This window comes from Epargyreus clarus, unplaced genomic scaffold (assembly GCF_041222505.1).
Source record: "Epargyreus clarus isolate Ecla_fem2 unplaced genomic scaffold, WU_Ecla_fem_2.2 ptg000016l, whole genome shotgun sequence".
NCBI classification, from domain to species: Eukaryota; Metazoa; Arthropoda; class Insecta; order Lepidoptera; family Hesperiidae; genus Epargyreus; species Epargyreus clarus.
Window position 1 is genome coordinate 1736509 of NW_027332224.1, and position 13363 is coordinate 1749871.

The window sequence follows — 13363 nt, forward strand, 5'->3', positions numbered from 1 at the left end:
AATTAATAACGAGTATGACCTCCTCTTGCAGCGATTACGGCATGTAATCGTCTTGGCATGCTTCCCACCAGGCTTTTGATGGTGTCCTGTGGAATGTGTTCCCACTCAGTCGAGATTACACGTTTAAGCTCTCTGATGTTTTGTGGAGGTGGTTGGACAGATCGTACTCGCCTTTTTAGGAGGTCCCAAACATGCTCAATGGGGTTAAGGTCGGGGCTCCGCGCTGGCCAATCCAAACGACGAATACCGACCTCTTGCATATAAGCATCTACGTCGCCAGAACGGTGGGCCCGAGCATTATCGTCCATGTAAATGGCATCTTCACCAATTACAGTCAGTGCGGGTTGTGCATTTTGAGAAAGGATTTCTGTTATGTACCTATGCGCATTTAGTGAGCCATTTTCTATGAATACTATCTCGGTACGATAGTTGGAAGTTACGCCCGCCCAAAACATAACGGACCCTCCACCATAAGGGGTGATTTCTTCAAAACACACATCGGCATAGCGTTCCCCTGGTCTTCGTAACACTCGCCGACGTCGGTCCTCACCATGCAGACAAATTCGAGCCTCATCGGAGAAGAGTACGCTACTCCAGTTACCTGGTGTCCAAGATAGGCAATTTCTAGCGAACCTCAACCGCGCAATCCGGTGCTCACGGAGTAACTTGGGGGCCCGCGCTGGTCGTCGACTACGTATATCAGCAGCTAAAAGTCTTCTCCTCACAGTCCATAGGCTAACTTGTGCTCCTCGTACCTCTTCAAGGTTTCTTTTGAGGTCTATGTAACTGCATTTGCGGTTCCTCAGCGCCTGAGTCACTAAAAAGCGATCGTCTCGCGGCTGTGTGCAACGTTTTCTCCCAGAACCTTGCCTTCTCTGAACGGAACCTGTCTCTTGGTATCGAGTCCAGGTTCTTTGTACGGTTGAACGACTCACGTTTAACCGCTGTGAGACGTAACATTGGCTACACCCCTCTTCCAGCAGCGCTATAATTTTACTAGCTCTCATTGCTTTTTCTGCCATTACGATAGACACAAAGATATCTGTTTTAAGTCACAATAAGGCAGAATTATGCGATAAACATAAATTGTTGTACTAAAAATAACGAAAAGTTACTTTTAGTTGCTTGATAACCTTTTAACCGCAAACCCGCGAAAAGTGTCACAAAATGAAAAAGGGATTAATAATTTAAAAAACAAAAGTTTTGAATTTGGAATGAACTTTTTTTCATACCCAGACTCTTTATTAAGTGCCAGTAACATAGTTTGGCTATTAAAACCTCTGAAGAACTAAATTATTACCAATAATGTTAAAAAATCAAACCCGCCCGTTTTTTTTGCAAAGGAGTGTATATAGAACTCAAAGGTGACTGACTGACATAGTGATCTATCAACGCACAGCCCAAACCACTGGACGGATCAGGCTGAAATTTGGCATGCAGGTAGATGTTATGACGTAGGCATCCGCTAAGAAAGGATTTTGATCAATTCTAGCCCCAAGGGGATAAAATAGGGCATGAAAATATTACTTCGTAACGCGAGCGAAGCCGCGGGCAAAAGCTCGTTAAATATATAAGAAATCGTTAAATACTATTTATGAATAAGAGGGTAGGATTAAATATCAAAACTTCAAAAGGGTTCTTAGAATATTTTTGGTACTATCAAAAGTTTACTTTAAAAAGTACACTTTTTACAAAATAGGGTACAATTTGACCCCATTCTTCTGTTTCTTAAAACTACCGCCTTTAAAGCCAAGATGTAACACGATCGCTTGAGGGTATCCTATTCACTTAGGATAGAGGTCGCCCTTTGATTATGTGCCAACTTGTGGGTAGTTGGAAAAATAGAGTCACCTCTTCTTTTTCAAGAAATTTAAGACGCTTTCTACAGTATACAATCACAGTCGCGCACTAGGATTCTCTGTGTCGTGGCTGCCATGGACGCACATAAAACACACGAAACTGTAAAGGTGGCAGAACCCTCTGTGGTTCGACTCCGGCGGCACCACCGCCACACGTATTTCTGCCTAATAATATCAATGTTAAGGGGTGCTGTGTTCTGGTTCGGAGGGTATTACCTTATTCCTCTGGGATAACGAAGCACGTACCAAGTGAGTTGCATGTTTATCTTCTATTCCTATGTTATAAAAAAAGTCGGCGAGACTCACCAAAATGCAAAACCTGCTTCACGCTAGAAATAGGTGTGGGACCTCCCCGATCAAATCATACTATAGTCTGATTCATAATTAGGTGTCAAAAATGTAAACAAAGAAATGTCACTGTCAAAATTAACAAGAAACTAAAATTTTAACAAACTCAACAAAAAACGAAAAATTAACAAATATACCCAATTTAACAAACGCGTTATGTAAACGAGAAAACATTAGAGTTCGATCACAATCACGAAAATGAATAATATAAGTTACGAAACTTAAAAATGACAGCACAAGAAATGTCTTGGATTCCGATTGTGTTACCATGATCACATTTTAATTTTCTACCATAAACTTTGTTTTTTATTATTATTACTGTATGGAACGAAATTGAGGTGATATAAATATTAGAAAATGTGAATTAATCTTAATTTATTTAGATTATTATTTTATTATTGTTGTATTACTTTAATATCGACAAAAATAAAAACTACTATTTCTAACGTATTTTCTTGATAGGTCAACACCTTTGTTTACATTTTGGACACCTAATTATGAATCAGAGTATAGTCCCATCACTTTTCATAGTTTAAGAAACCGCATACCTTTAATAACTGAAATTATAACTAACTTTCCCAAGGCAATATCTTTCATCATGTAAATGTGCCCTAATTCATTTAGTTATGATGCAAACTTTATCAAAGTTAATTTTCAAATTAGTCCCGCTTTACACTATTGCGTGACGAATAAAACACGTGTCACGGTGTGTTGTTTTAATTATAATTTCATACCTTCTACTTTTAATATAGAAGTTATATAGACATTCGTTCTACTTATCATAAATATAGACATTATATAGACAATCTCACCTGGGCGGAGCCCGATGCGGCACAGCGCTAAGAGGACTCCGGTTACGTTCCGTTGGAGATCCCGGAGTCCTCTACGCAGCGCCGAGGACGGCCACCGGGGGGATCTTAGTGCGGTAAGAGTCCCACATAACCATATGTCGCTCCCACGGGGTGCCACCGGAGTTGAACCACAAAGGGTTCTATTAACTTTCAATATGGCTTTGCTAATGTTGTGTGGAATCTTTGACAAATGTAGTCCATTCTATAATATATAATACCTCTATATCTCTACAAGAGATCTCTTGTTTAATATCTATTGAGATCTTAAGATTTGTAGATTAAGTCCTCGCCTCTATAATTTATGACCTCAAATATAAGTACGCTTTTATTTAAGTTCCATTAATATGATTGATGCGTCGAGCAGGTGTCTGTTGACCTTAAATATACCCCCACTACTAATTGACTCTTCTATAAGATACCAACACGAATACGAATCTAGATGTACAATGTGTTCGATTGCTTTTAGGACTTTTCTTTTTTTATAATATTGAAATAGAAAACGAGCATGCAATCCAACCAGATACGTACGTACTGTACTGCTGCCCATGAACATTTGTAATCAATTCAAATTCAATTCAAATCTCATTTATTCAGAATTGATTCATATAGAATACTTTTTGAAAGTCAACAAACTACCACCGCTTCGGAAGGTGTTTCGCTATGGAGAAGAAGCGGCGCAAGAAACTCCATACGTGTGCAAATTTGCATCTTTTAAAGGGTAAATAATGTACAATTTTACGTAGTGGTACATATAATTAATTATTGATGTTGGAGCTCAGGACCTGAGAACTAAGTAAGAAAACATACCTCGGATTCGGTTTGTTTCTCTTACCAAAGCCTGAAGGGTGTTTGAAAATGAGAATACAACAGCGTTTAACACTGCTTTTATTAGGCAGAAATAGATGTGACGGTGGTTCCGCCGAAGTCGAACCAGAAAGGGTTCTACCATCTTCAAAGATTATAACAAATGGAATTGTGTTTCAAAAACAATCAAGCTCCACGTTGAAATAATAAATGAAATGAACTATCTGAAGTTGGCAATTGCAGTGCTACCCCTGAGGACTAAGTTATAAAGCCTCGGATAGGTATGTTATGTCTTCCTTTACCACACTCTTGAAGCCAGAACACAGCAGCGCTTAACATTGCTGTTACTAACCTACAGAAAAAGTCTGGTAGAAAGATAATGACAAGTTGAGTTGTGTTTCAAAAACAATGAAGCTCGTTGAAATAATAACTGAAACTGAAGACAATGAATTAATGTATCAATGAAACGTGTTGTAAATATATGTATTTAACGAAATTTCTCTCGTTACAGCCCATCTTCAAAAGTGTGGTTAGGGAGACAGACTTTTCCGAGGCGTTCCAGCTTAGTCCTCAGGGGTAGCGGCGCATCTGTGACCGACCTCAGGTAGGAATATGTAATCCTATCTGGGGTTGATTACAGATGACCATAGGCGGTAGTAGCCACTTACCATCAGGTGGACTTCATGCTCGTCTGCTACTCTTATATTATAAAAAAAGATCTCATCTTGACTCTTGAATGTGTGTCGGCATAACAATGTTGAGTTACGCGTTAGCAATTTGAAGGTGGTAGAGCTCTTTGTGGTTCGACTCCGGCGGCACCACCGCCGCACCTATTTCTGCTTAACAGCAGTGTTAAGCGCTGCTGTGTTCTGGTTTATAGAGTGTGGTAAGGGAGATATACTTCTCCAAGGCTTTCCAGCTTAATTCTAAGGGGTAGCGGCGCATCTGTGGCCTCCTATCTGGAGTTGTTTACTGATGATCAGTTCGAACTTTGGAAACTTTTAGGCAAAAGTTGTTTAAAATGAATTCATTAATAACGCGCGAAAAACAATACGAGCTTGACATTTCAATTGACCAAGTGTCGCACGCCTGTTACTGTCTGTATTTTATTTATTTATTTTATGTTATAATGTTTCGAACACTTGTTTATATTTACTTTATAAGAAGTGCATAAAAGGATAGTCACAAATAAATTATCCAGTTATATTAATGATGCCTTATTATGTACTTCTCTGGTGAAGAATAATTTTATTCAGAATTGTGGAAAGGTCTTATTATTGTCCGAGTGTTACATGCAGGGACTTATTCCCAGATAGGTGGTCTTTTCACATATTTGGCAACATTTAGAACTTAAGTTCATTTAGAAACTAAGCCTAAGCTTAATTTGTTTATACCGAGCAGATTGGTTAGACGCGGGGTCTTATTCCTAGGCCGACGGACTTTCCACATCTTTGAGAACATAGAGAATTTTTAAGTGTCGGTTTTCTCAAGATATATTTTCTATTACATTTTGTCACAATTTTAAAACATTCAGTATTTAATTATACCGAACAGAGTAGCTAGCGGGGGCAGATTCGTAGGGCGGTGGGCTTTCCATACCTTTGAGAATATAGCGAAATTTCAAAAATGCAGGTGTTTTCACGATATATTTTGTCACAATTTTAAAACATTCAGTATTTACTTATACCGAAGAGATTGCCTAGATGCGCGGGCTTGTTCCTAGGCCAGTGGACTTTCCACACCTTTAAGAATATGGAAGTTCATGTGTAGATTTTCTCACGATATTTATTTTATTTTATTACAATTTTAAAACATTGTGTATTAACTTAAAATAAACAAAGTGGATAGATGCCGGGGCTTATTTCTAGGGCGGTGGACTTTCCACACCTTTGAGAACAGAGATAAATTTCAGAAGTGTAGGATTTTCACATTTTTCAATTTTGTCACAAATTTAAAACATTTAGAATTTACTTATTATCATGGACCGTGAAACATTCGACGAGTCGCAGACGGTTTTCTTGAAGGTCGATGGTGATTCATAAATTATGTTCAGAAGAAGAATTCTTTAGTGAATCGACCGCTAGAGTGTCCTTGCTTCAAGTTTTATGTGTTACAAACTAGACAAAATGTTGGTGATAATTTTGTGGATAGTAAATTGGCTCTCTAAGCAGAATTGAAGATTCCTTCTAATATTGTAATGCACGGAAATTAGAAAGTGAAACAGTGAAATTAGTGAAGTGTAATGGAAATTAGAGAATGAAACAATGATGAAAGGTAACGTCAAGGACTTTCAGAACATTATAGTCATCTCTCAGGTATTTATATAGATGACCATCGATCCGGTCTGCGTCATTTTGACGTTATAACTGTAAAGGGTTGATATTTTGAAATCTCGTCAAAGTTTAAAGAAAGAAAAAAGCGCAAAAATAATTAATTTAAAATTTTGCATACAGATTTGTTACGAAAGGGTTTGTTAAGAATGTGAAAAAGGTTTAAAAAAATGTTTAATATAAATTTATGGTGCGTAGAAAATGATGTGTTTTGATTTTGAGTAGTTTCTTAATATATTTCAAGTGTGTAAAATCACCCACAGACAGACAGACTGAGCGGTTACGCTGTATTATGCAATATCGCTGACGACCCAATAGGCGTGGTGCCAGCGCGCGCGCATTGCCAAATCATAAGGCAGGCGTTCGAAATATTTTATCATTTCGGTGAATATTTTGTAAAGGTAGAATTACGAAAATTGACGGAGGACTAAGACTTTGCATCTAGCCATTGTTTTTTTTTTATAATATAGGAGTAGCAGACGATCATACAGTTCACCTGATGGTAAGTGGCTACTGCCGCCCATGGACATCTGTAATCAACCCCAGATAGGATTAGATATTCCCACCTGAGGTCGGCCACAGATGCGCCGCTACCCCTGAGGACTAAGCTGAAATGCCTCGGAAAAGTATGTCTCCCTTACCCTTCAAACCGGAACACAGCAGCGCTTAACACTGCTGTTATTAGGTAGAAATATTATAAAAAAAGTGGCAAGGGCCCCTGTACTGGGTTGAAAAACCTGTGTTACTGGGTACCCCGCTCTTCCAGCTAAGGATGAATCTATATTTAGTTAAACAGTATTATCCGCGCCAAACTGCTAGTCCGCTCTGAAGTTGTTGCGAGCAGGTGTAGTCATACAATTTGCTATGGCGACGCGATTCATTTCTATATTCAGAGCGGACTAGCAGTTTTACGCGGACTATACCAATCCTTCAAAGGCTTCGCTTGATTGCTTCATATAAAAACACCAGTTGGTTTCGATTGAGAACTCATTTCTTTGGACAAACGACCTCGTCACGTTAAAAGTAAGTTCATTAAAGTCACTGTTTACTTGTTAATAGACAAAAAATGGAACAATTGTTGTAGTTCTTCATTCATGTCAACAAAGTCAACAAAGATTTGAGTGAGTCATTCATGGTTTGGTTTTGGTGGTTGGGCTCTTTTTGGTTCGAATACGGCTCAATCGAAACGATTGCTTTTTTTATTGTTTAACCTAACGATTAGGCAGACGTGCTACCTGATGGAAAGTAGTCAACGCCGCCTATGGACATTTGCAACACCAGAGGAGCCGCCAATGCATCGCCGGCTTTTTATGAGATCTCTTTTTGCACCTTCTTTGAAGAGCCCCATGTCATAACGCTCCGGGAATACCTCAGGAGGAAGCTCATTCCACATCTTACACGTTCGTGGCAACACTTCCGAAACGATATTTACTTTAGCTTATGTTGAGCAGTCTTCTGTTTTGAAAGCAGTGTCAATGTCTTCAGGTCCTAAGTAAGGCTTCAACTTCAGCTAACCGTTTGAGGTCGGCAGGGAATGTAAGAAAAGGGTTAAAAAAGATTATATGCCATAGTTTTGAGGCTCCCTCTCCAACCTTGCATATATATCTTGTGTATATATATTTATACAGATAAGAGTAATCTTAGAAATTTGTCAGCGAAAATAGACGATCCTGTTTGTTGTCTTTTTACTCGCGCCCATGCTAAGGCTGTTTGTCCACTGCACCGTTACCGAGCCGATACCGAGAACGAGATTTATTTCGGGCCGATTTTAATATGTCGTGACGGCGATAGTTTGTCCACCGCGACCGATATCGGCGGTTTACTTTGTTCGATCGACATCGGCGTGTGACGACAGTGTATGGACAAGTTCCAACGTGTTTTATATTGCCGGTACATCGGCCAGTCAAAAAGTCAGTGCCGATCTAGCGGTCACGCCGATCTACTTGAAATATCGGCGGCCGGGATGACAGTGCTCGGGTGACAGGCGTGCGGTGGACAAGCTGCTATAGTAAATGTATGTACGCTACTTCGGCATCGTCATTAATTATCGGTATACAGTGGACAAACAGCGTAAGAAGGGGATTCGACCCTCTAAAGCCAAACTTATATACGCCCATGACTCCAGAAAGTTTAAGTGTTTACTAATTGGATAGCATCCGTAACACTCCACGACAACCAAGATCAGTAGTGCCAATTACACAAAATATAAATAAACAGAAAACTCGAAAAATTGTACGAGTATATTTTTATCTATCAAGTGACCCAAATGTTTCACACGCCCTCGGTAATGGGAAATCCTCCTGGATGCGTCATTTTTATATGCGCTGCACCTGTATTTTTAAACTAGAATTCCCACTGAGGTTTTGGTACGAGTGCCACTGCATCACTCAAGTATGCGATGATATTGCCTTTGGTTCTGTAATTTGCTGCAAGAAATATTTGAAATTAGTACTTGGATGGTGGGAAAAGTGGTCATAGTTAGATATGCTGTTGGCTCGACTCGTTAATTAAAATCGTCCTGGATGCGTCATTTTTATATGCGCTGCACCTGTATTTTTAAACTAGAATTCCCACTGAAGTTTTGGTACGAGTGCCACTGCATCACTCAAGTATGCGATGATATTGCCTTTGATTCTGTAATTTGCTGCAAGAAATATTTGAAATTAGTACTTGGATTGTGGGTAAAGTGGTCAATAGTTAGATATGCTGTTGGCTCGACTCGTTAATTAAAATCCTCCTGGATGCGTCAGTTTTATATGCTCTGCACCTGTATTTTTAAACTAGAATTCCCACTGAGGTTTTGGTACGAGTGCCATTGCATCACTCAAGTATGCGATGACATTATATTGCAACCTTTTGATTTACCTGTGTTACAGACACATCACACTGATTCATGTACAAACTACATCTAAAAAAAACGTTTTCAAAAGTATGTGAGGTCTATCCAATACGCACTTTTGAAGGTAGTAGAAACCTTTGTGGTTCGACTCGGGCAGCACCAGCGCCACATCTATTTCTGCCTAATAACGGTGGTGTTAGGCTATGCTGTGTTCCGTTTTGAAGGTTGTGGTAAGGGAGACATACTTTTCTGAGGCGTTCCAGAATTGTCCTCAGGGGTAGCGGCGCATCTGTGACCGACTTCAGGTAGGAATATCTAATCCTATCTGAGGTTGATTAAAGATGTCCATGGGCGGCAGTAGCTACTTACCATCACGTGGATTGCATGCTCGTCTGCTACTCCTATATTATAAAAGAAAAAATGTCCGGCGCGGTGAACTATGGTCTAATCCTGCTCATTCCGAGAGGAGACCCGTGCCCAGCAGTGAAATAGTAATTGGTTGATGATTAAATACTTTTTCTATTTTTATATTTTTGGATTATTCAGTCTTGCTTTCAGTTATGGATTGTCAACAGATTTTTAAAATGTCTTTTATAATGGAAGTATGATAAATTTATGATAAAGACGTATGACTGTAAATGTTGATAATTATGGAAGAATATGTATATTGTTGTATTTTTGAAATTGATATTCGAAATCTGTCGTTGAGTGGCCGGTCCGTGGTATAGTGGTCGATAGTTTAATATGCTATTGGCTTTAAGTTTAATCTTCAGTATGATAAATATCAAAATAATTAATTTAGATTTCTGGTCTTTCTTTCTGTGTCCATCTGGACTTAGATGAACCGTAGTGTTATGTTATTTATATGTATTAATATTGTTGAAATATATCCAAAATTATCTGAGACTTAAGAACCAAAACCAAAAAGACTAGAAGAAGGTAATGTATTTTTTCGAACGGACTTTAACTATTAGATCTTTTTAGATCCAGCCCTATTAGATAATCCAACTTGGCCAGGGCAAAGAAGTATAGGTAATTGATTCTCAAAAGCTTGAAGGGAACTTATGTAGTTCAGATTTAAAGGCATCGAAGGCAAAATACGACTATAATCGATACGGTGTAAGACGAGACAAAATGGAAAGTTTATAGAAAGTCCCCAAATATATGACGACATCTGAATGTCCATAGATGACTGTCTTCCTATTAGAACTCCAGGCAAGGCTTTATTTTCGAAATGATTTGTGCACAGTGGTGAGGTACTTTATGGGTCAGAGAATAACATGGACGGTACCTATGGAATAGTCTAAATAATAATTATTATACTTATATTTTAAAGAAGTTTCATTAAAGTCCACTAATTAGAGTTTTAGTGTATGTTTCTGAAGAAAGCTTGGCGAATTTAGGTACACAGTGACGAAAAAATATTTAATTAATAAAAAAAATTTTATTAATGAAATATTAATTTTAATTTATCGTTAAAATTGACAAAGGTAAAAATTTATAATTACAGTTATTTGTATGTCATATCATATTTTTTTACGCGAGCGAAGCCGCGGGTTCTGCTAGTCTCAAATAATCGTTTATTACAAAACTACACAGATACAATCAGTCTAAAAATAAATCTGAGTTTACAAACGTCACGCAGGTCCACAAGAATATCAGTCACTAGCAGATATAAATAAAATATTGAGTAGAGATGCAGGTGAATCATAATTAGGTCATTTTCGTTCATGGGGATTGATGGTCTTTCGTCCATTATTTATAATCAATCTGTCGAAATTATAGCCAGTTTAGGAGTCGGGAACCTTCAAAAGATGTCGTGGGTGTGACACAAGATTATGGGTCTCAGAACAGTAGGGACATGGTCTTAAGTACGACCCGCGTGGCGGAGCGGTCACCATACCGGTCTGACCCGCAAAGGGTCCCGGGTTCGATCCCCGGCCTGACAGATATCTAAATGATGAATTTAGATTTCTGTTTCTGGGTCTGGGTGTTTGTGTATTTGTCTATGTGTGTGTCCATGGCACCCACGACACAGGGAATCCTAGTGTGGGGCCGTGAGTGTAGAAGGCGTTTATTATTTATTAAGTATCCCTGGCAAGCCTTTAAGTTTGCGCCACCCAAGATTTCTAGAGAATTATCTTAATCAATTATTCATACATATGTGACACGTCATGTATAGATATACTTTTGTTTAATGATATCATTTTTACTTCGTTTAAAACCAAAAATATAAGATATTGAGACCAGAATTATATAATGATATGTGATTTTAATTGTCATAAGATAAGATTGACGAAAATAATTATCATACTCACTCTAATATATTATAAGTATAAAAGTGGTTTGGTCCAGTTAGCCAGAATTCGCCTACTCTATTCTACTTGTGGATTTTATTAAGGGAAAATCTTATTTATAAAATTCTCGTGTCATAATGTTAGTTACCTACCGTGCTCCTCCGAAACGGCTTTACCGATTTTCACAAAATTTTATATGCATTCAGTAGGTCTGAGAATCGTCTACTATCTATTTTTCATACCTAAGTGATAAGGGTTGTTCACCCTTAACATTTTTTTATTTATATGGCAACACAACGTTTGTTGGGTCAGCTAATATAACTATATAATTCCGACAAAGCTGTTATAGCCTAGTGGCTTAAAACGCCCTCTTAATGCGTTTCAGACGTTCAAATTGAGATTTTAAGGTGGTTCAACTCCGGCGGCACCACCGCCACACCTATTTCTGATTAATTACAGCAGTGTTAAGCTGCTGTGTTCTGGTTTTCAAGGGTGTGTGGAAATAGGCATAGTTTTCGAAGGCATTCCAGCTTAGTCTTCAGCGGTAGCAACGCATCTGTGGCCGACCTCAGGTAGGAATCTTATCTTATCTGGGGTAGATTGCAGTAGTCCATGCGCGGCTTAGCCACTTACCATCAGATGGACCGCCAGTTCAATATTAAAAAAAAAGATTGAAGTCGAAGGTGATATTTAAGGCCCTAAACAGCAGCAAAGCCTGGCAGGCCCTTAAGTCATCGCCTTGGGCTCATGGCTGTAAAATTATTGATAACCAACCATGTCTAATCTTAACACGATTGCTATACAATGAACTATTATCATTTAGCAGGGTAAATCAGAATTATTGTTGTCATAGTGTCACTAATTAATCTTTTTGTTAACTAATTATATAATTTTAACGCGTTAATTTTGATTGCGAACAACCTAATTAAGGTGGAACATGTTTTGTCTTGATGCAACATGTGTTGCGTACACCAGACTTAGGAATTGAATAGACTCCTAATTTATGGAAAGAGAAATGATTGTATTTTTTTATAATATAGGTGTAGCAGCGAGCAGTCCGCCTGATGGTAAGTGGCTACTACCGCCCATGGATCTGTAATCAACCCGAAATAGGATTAAATTACTATCTCTCGGCCACGGACGCGCCACTACCCTGAGGACTAAGCTGGAACGCCTCGGAAAAGTATGTCTCGGAAATGTATGTATGGACAAGTGTGTGGGGTTGAAGTTAGAACACTTTGTACCGGACTACCTCTATCTTCCTACAAATTAGAGGTAGAATACTTTTCTGCCTAGTAACATTAAGGTTAGGCATATACCTGATTTTCATAGGCTCCTCTTCATAGGGACAACTCGACATCGCACCGACACCACAGAAGTAGTATCTAAATAGACTCCGCAACTGTATGCACTTCGCATATAAAAAGGTGCGTCCTAAAATCCGTTGTTCATTTTTTAATCAATCATTTGATTAATTTAACTCAGATTGATTTGAATCGTTTTCGCTTGAATAAAGAATCGCTATAACGTAAGGACGTTATAGCGATTATAAGGATGATAAGGATCATGCTACATTAAAAATAACTATTTCACTTGGTTTTATACAGATGGTATACGCACTATTTAGATGTGTCTCTAGCCGGCACTGACAGAAGGAGAACTGACAGAAGTTCTGTCAATGTCGATGACGTTTCGTATGACAATGAAGAAGACACATTGTCGGGTAAAAAGCCGAGTTTGGCCGAAGACACCCGAACGTCACTACCTAAATTCAGCCTGACCTTTAAGAATCCAAAAACAATTAAATAAAAACAACGTCATATTTTTATGATTACAACGTAGGATTTTCACGGTATGCGCCCGTAACTAATTCTAGATGACTAACGGAACGTAATCTTTACAAGATGCCACTTTTTGTCCCAGCTCTAATCCTAATTGAATTTTACGAAAAAACCGCCAATCTCGTCCAACAATACCGAACAATTTGACTAATGGAGCGTTATTTGAATTTAGAAAAAAAGTCAGTCATCTTCCT

General features: G+C 38.5%; 1 protein-coding gene across 1 annotated transcript in view; it reads left to right on the plus strand.

Annotated features, from left to right (window-relative positions):
- Positions 1 to 13363, plus strand: part of foi (solute carrier family 39 fear-of-intimacy) — a 55128-nt gene that overhangs the window by 8678 nt on the left and 33087 nt on the right. The window lies entirely within an intron of this gene.